The sequence below is a fragment of the Mus caroli genome, chromosome 13 (assembly GCF_900094665.2).
Source record: "Mus caroli chromosome 13, CAROLI_EIJ_v1.1, whole genome shotgun sequence".
Lineage (NCBI taxonomy): Eukaryota > Metazoa > Chordata > Mammalia > Rodentia > Muridae > Mus > Mus caroli.
Window position 1 is genome coordinate 33,120,703 of NC_034582.1, and position 6,391 is coordinate 33,127,093.

General features: G+C 48.1%; 1 protein-coding gene across 1 annotated transcript in view; it reads left to right on the forward strand.

Annotated features, from left to right (window-relative positions):
• Positions 1-3,380: 3,380 nt before the first annotated feature.
• Positions 3,381-6,391, forward strand: part of Rreb1 (ras responsive element binding protein 1) — a 177,610-nt gene continuing 174,599 nt past the window's right edge. Inside the window, exon 1 of the mRNA XM_029468436.1 lies at positions 3,381-3,503. The gene's annotated coding sequence lies outside the window, so the exon portion shown is untranslated. The remainder of the gene's footprint in view (positions 3,504-6,391) is intronic.

The following is a 6,391-nucleotide window of genomic DNA, read 5'->3' on the forward strand; positions in this document are numbered from 1 at the left end:
GAGCATTTGACATTCAGTAGAGGCTGTCCTTTGGGGACTGGTGAGATTCAGTAGGTGAAGGTGCATGCCACTCAAGCCTAGTGACCTGAGTTCAATCTCCAGAATCCATATACAGGTGAAAGGCAAGAGCAAAGTGGTCCTCCGACCTGTGGCCTTCTACACACACACACACACACACACACACACAAACAAATGTCAGATAGGCCTGGTGTTAAGTGACTTGGCCCAATCCTAGTCTAAGGTTTGTGATACTAGGTTGGTGTGCAAAGGGCCTCTTTGAGGGACTGAAAAGATCTCACAGAACAAAGATGCCTGCTATCAAGTCTGAATGCCTGAATGCCTGAGCGTAAGCTGGTCCTCGGACCTCCTCCCCGTTTTATTTGTTAAGATTTGTTAATTGTATGATTTACATGTGTGAATGTTTTACCTGCATGTTTGTATATATGTATGGCCATCACATGCATGCCGGGTGTCCTCAGAGGTCAGAAGAGTGTGCAGATCCCCTAAGACTGGAGGTACAGAGGGTTGTGAACCCAGGCCTCCTCAAGAGCAACAAGTGCTCCTGATTTCTAAGACAACTCTCCAGCCCTCTCCCATTAAAAAAAAAAAAAAATGTAATAAAATTGATAAAGCATCTTAAGGCCTGGGCAGCACTTGTCTAGCGTGTCTATATAAACTGCTTTTTAAGACTGGGTATGGTGGCATATGCCTTTAATCCCAGCACTTGGGAGGCAGAGGTAGGTGGATTTCTGTGAGTTCCATGACAGCCTGTTCTACAAACTAAGTCCAGGACAGTTAGGGATATTACACAGAGAAACCCGGTCTCAAAAAACAAAACAAAAAAAAACCAACCAAACAATAACAACAAAACAACTGCTTTTTTTTTTTCTTACTTAAGACTTTCAATTGACAATAGATTTATTGGCAACTAAGTCACTGCCATCTGTAAATAGCTTAGTGCCAATCTTTTTTATTGGATTCAGGGAATCAATTCAGGCTAGATGTTTGCTAGACAGGCATTCTACCACCAACCCAAACTCTCAGTTCAATAAGCCAGTCAAATTTAAATAAAGCCAATTTCTCACCTTCCCTAAGTTAAAATCAGGCAAGAGGCAGGGTGGCATTGATTATAGGTTTGAGTTACATGGAACTCCTGACCTACCGTCAACACTCACAGCTCCTAACAGACAACCCTGATGAGAGCTGAATGGGAACAGTTGTTTGAATAGTTCTTCAAAAACTCATTTCCTTCCTACTTCTCTTTTACTATGACACTAAAATGATTTTTAATAATTCCTGATGGCACATAAACATTTCTCTTCACTATGTTCAAATCTTGTAGGGGCTTAGAAGTGACAGTTCCTAAATGAATTATTAGCCCTAAACAATAACACACACACATGTGCACACACACATACACACTTATACATGCACACACTCATACACATGTGTGCATTTATGTGTGCATGCTCATAGATACACACACTTATAACCACACACATGCATACTCAAATGTGTGCACACCCATGAACACATACACATGCATGTACATGTGCACATAAGCTCCAACGCACACACACAAACAAATGAAGGCCTTTTTTTTTTTTTTTTTTTACATCATAAAAAGTGCACATTCTAATTTCTACTGGGTGACTTGCAGGTCCCTCCCAGCACTGAAGATGGACAGGTCTTGTGATAAAGCTGCTGTACTTTATAACAAATAAACTGGATTTAAACTGCCTAACTCAGCATTTATCAGACTTCCTCATTTTATGGACCAGTGGGAAGGAAAGCCAGTGAAATGAAAACTTAATGCCAGGATGTCAGCAAGCAGAAGCCATGGAGATGTGCAGTTAAACCTAAGATGTTAAAACTAGTGCATCTGGAATGGCTAAGATGTGGTATAATGACCTCGGACACGACCCACTCACCCACCCACCCTGCCAGTATCACTTATGGCATACTGAGGATCTGAGGATCTTTGGGACAACTCTGGAAAGTCACACTCTGGTCCCAGGCTTTCAAAATTATTTCCAGGGGAAAGTATAGAGGAATTTCCCAAACTGAGAAGAATAACAAGAAATAACTGTGTGTGTGTGTGTGTGTGTGTGTGTGCGCGCGCGCACGCACACACACACACGCTCGCAGGTACAGAATCTGGTCACCTTTTTGCAGTAGGAAATGAATTGACTTTGCTGAGTTAAAGAGTAATTTCCAGGTTATACATCAGAAGGAACTGTCCAGCTGGCTTCGGTGATCATGCACATCTCTTTAAATTAAGATGGCATGTAATTAAACTATTCAGCTTATTGACAAACCTCTCCATGAAGCAGTTTACTTTCACTTGAAATGACCCTTTTGCTTCCGAAGATTCCCCACACCCAGAGTGACTCAACTTCATAACACCACCATTAAATCTCTAGCTTTACAGGCAAGCGGCTTGAGGCATAGAGCGCCAGTTACTCTGCAGTGAGTCAGATCAAGTATGAGTGGCGGGTAGGAGACTTAGAAGCCAGCTTGGCTTCCAAGGCCTGGGTGTGGTTGATAACTTGGGCTCTTCCGGTGCCTTTGCTCAAGTGAGTGAATATGGTCCAGGCCTCCAGTTTACACCCTTCTTCCTCCTGGCTGGACCACCCCACCCTGGGGCCACCTCCCCTGGGGGCCTGACTTTAAGAACTTTAGGTATCATCCCAAACTGGCCCAGAATCTCTACACATCAGTGTAGCCCCCTCAGACATTTCTGATTTCATCTTCCTTGAAGCACCCCCTTGGATGATGGGACTAGAGGGTGCCTCGTGCTGTCCTCTGAACCCTTAACAAGCATCAGGTGATCAATGACCTCTTCACCTACACAGTAGCATCCACCCCACAGACCGGATCACACCGCTGCCTCCTTCTTTGCCTTGGTCTGTCTCTAGAAGAGGTGGGCGTGGAGGGCGGCGGTGATGGGGTCGTGTGGAGAACAATTGAACAATTTATGCGAGCTGGGCCGCGGTTACCGAAGCACTGCCTCGGACTGCAAGATGCTGGCTGCTGGGGACCGCCTCGCGCGGTCCTCTCCCTAGTTATCCACCCTGCACAGTTTCACAGGCTTTGCCGCCATCCTTCCTCCCTCTTCCTCCCTAGGAGCCCAGCAGTAATCGCCTGGCGGGCCGATGAGAGGACCGCGCGTTCTCCTCAAGGCCTCGGTGCGCGTAGGTGCTCCCTGTAATGTAACTACGATTAAGTTGTGTCATTTCCCATGTCCCTTCCCCAATCGCCCGCATCCCTCGACCCTGGCAACGCGCAGCCCCCGCCAGGGCCTGGCGACGCGGGGGAGGGGCGCGCGGCGCAGGCAAAGTTGCTGAGTTGCGGGGCAGGCTCAGAAGTTGCAGCTGCGAAGGCTGCTTCCCTCCCCCTTCCTGGACTCGGCGGCTTGGATCGCACACCCAGTGGTCATCGCCCGCTACCTGCCCTCGCCAGCACCAGGCTGCATCCCCTCCCCGCGCCCACGAGAAGCCCAGGTTTCCAGAGCTGTCCGGCTGGGGGGCGGGCGCATCTCTGCGTTCCGCCTGGGGGAGAAGGGGTGGGGGCGGGGTCCCCTTCACCCATGGGTCCCTGAGCCCTACGGAGGGAGGGGAGCGGGTATGCAAACGGGAGTCAATGGGCGTCCCCACACTCTCTCGTTAAGGGGCTTTACCCGGGGCGAGAGGGGGGCAGGAGGGGGATGGGGAGACGGGCGAAGAGGCTCGGCCTGGGACTGAAGTTGCCAACAGGTGCTCATGAGCTCATGTGACCGGGAGGAAGCACACGCAGGAGTAGAGGGTGAAGGGGGTGGGGAGCGGGCTTTCTCAGGGTCCCCCGCAGTGACAGCCACCCAGTGCACCCTCCAGCCGTGGTCCAGGGAGTGTTCGCGGGTGGCTCCTCCGAGCGCGGGCGCTCTCGCGGCCTGCCCGGGAGTAGGAGAAAGAGGAGGGGGAGGGAAGGGATGCGAAAGTGGGTCAGGAATGTGACTGGATGCACACCCCTCCCGTGGCCGCCAGCTTCCAGCCTTGGAAAGCGAGTCATTTGCTGTTGTGGCTCCCCAGTATTATAGGTGGACGGTTACCAGGGGATCCCAAGGGATGTGTTTCTCTGTGAGCCATTGGGAAGAAAAACTTAGTTGCCTCAGTAACCGGGTTTGGCTTGGATGAAATGATGCAGTGAACGTTGTAGGTGAGCCTGGCCGTGGAGAAAACTACAGTTGAGCTTAGGAGGCCAGAATGGAAAGCTGAGGAGGAGGTGGGGCTCTGCTGTGTTCCGTGTTTGCTTTTTTACTGCCTCAGAGGACATCAGTTTACCACAGTTCTTAGCAGTAGCTAAGTAGAGCAAAGGTTTAAAGTTGATACCCTCGAGTTGAAAGGAACAAGGGACAGTCACAATTTTGCTTTTGGGGAAAGCCTGAGAAACAAACATTAAAGGGCCTTTATTAAAGGGGGAAGACGGGGGCGGGGCGGTGTCCAGTCCTCTCAAAGCAGAAGAAGCTGGGCCCTGGAGATGCTCACACCCCAAGCACGTGATGAGGAAGGGGGAACTGAGGTTTGAAAGTGTTGGGCTTTGGGGTTGAAGGCAGAGGAGACAAGAAAAGAAAAAGGAAAGGAGGTGGGTTGCGGGGTGGGGGGGGGGAGGAGAAGAAAGGCAAGGCACACTGTACCTGCAAAAGGGAGACTTAATGTTAGTTGAGTTTGTTAACTCAGACTTGTCTTGAACACTTCCTGGTTTCTGCCCCATTTTCCTTTCTTCTGGCTTTATCCAGTGGACCAGAGTCACAGGGGGAGGGACAGGAGTGAGGAACCCAAGTGCTGAGAAATCTATAGTAGCTGGCTGGCTGTTTGCTTCTCCAGCACCGCCCTCAGAGTTAGGTAACCCAGGAACTTGGGAATTCATGTAAAGTTCCATTTACTGCCAAAGAAGCCCACGTGGGTCAGGATGGAGCTTGCTTTGGAAGAGTATGCTACTCCAAGGAGACGAAACCTGGGAAGTTGAGCTGAATATGATAGCACATGCCTGGGAGGTGAACAAGGATCAGGAGTTCAAGGCCACCTCGTCTCAAGAAGCAAAAACAAACCGGGGAAAAATCGTTATAAATTGCATCACATTCTAAACATGTAAAAGGAGGTTGACTATTTTGTTGTGAAAACTTTTGTAGAGATTTTATTCACATACACACACACCAAAATAGGGTTTAATTTTTACTGGCTGGAGAGTATAAGAAAGGGTTGAAGTAACCCTGGTTGGCCTGAAACTTTCAAAGTAGACCAGGCTAGCTTGTCACTTGTAGCAATCTTCTTAGCTCTGCTTTCCAAGCTCTGAGATTACAGGTATGCCACCATGACATCCAGCTCTATTATTCACTTGTATTAATGCTGGAGATTAAATCCAGGGTCTTGCAGATCTCAGCACAGTCTGCCATTTAGCCATACTGCCAGCCCAGATAATTATTATTTTGCCTAGGTGACCTTGGCTGTATTGTCTCATGAGTAGAATGGCAATCCTGGTAGTTATTGGAATAGCCAGCCTCTATTCAAGTAAAAGGATTTTCTAAGTTTAATTTTATGCATATGAGTATGTTTGTCTACATGCATGTATGTGTACCACGTGTGTTCCTGAGACCCGAAGGAGTCTGAAGGGGGTGTCAGATGCTCTGGAACTGGAATAGTGGATGGGTGTAAGCAGACATGCAGGTCCACATGAATTAAACTTGGGTCCTCTCAAAAGTGTGGCAAGTGCTCTTAACCGCTGAGCCATCTCTCCAGCCCCAAGACTGGGTGTTGAAATCTTCATTTCAGCATGCACACAGCATGTTCGCATAAGCTATTGAAGGGCTTTATTTAGAGTTGCATATGGCAGATCTTCTTATAGTCTGTAGGAAAATTATAGTTATTTTTTAAAGGGTTTCTGGAAACTTGAAAAAAGCACATAGAATTATTTCTACAGAAGAGATAGTTTGCCTTTGAAAGCTTGGTTCATAGCAGAAGACTTTCCATAAAAACCGATAGGAACTTTAAGTAAAAGAAAGAGCAGTGGGACTCAAAACATATTTTTCTCACATTTATTTGTGCTCGTTTACCTGTGTGGGTATGTGTGCTATGGTGTCTATGGGGTTCCCTCCTTCTCCCATGGGGATTCTAGAGATCAAACTCAAGTTATTAGCCTTAGTGGCAGGCACTTTCCTTCACTGAGTCATCTCAGTGGCTCCAGCAGGTCTCATACCTGTACTTAGGGGATTCTTCCTAAATAAACCACTTATGCAGTTGGATGTGGTAGCACTTTGATGCCAGCACTTAGGAGGCAGAGGCAGGTGGATCTCTGAGTTTGAGGCTAGACTGGTCTACAGAATGAGTTCTGAGAAAGGAAGGAAGGAAGGAAGGAA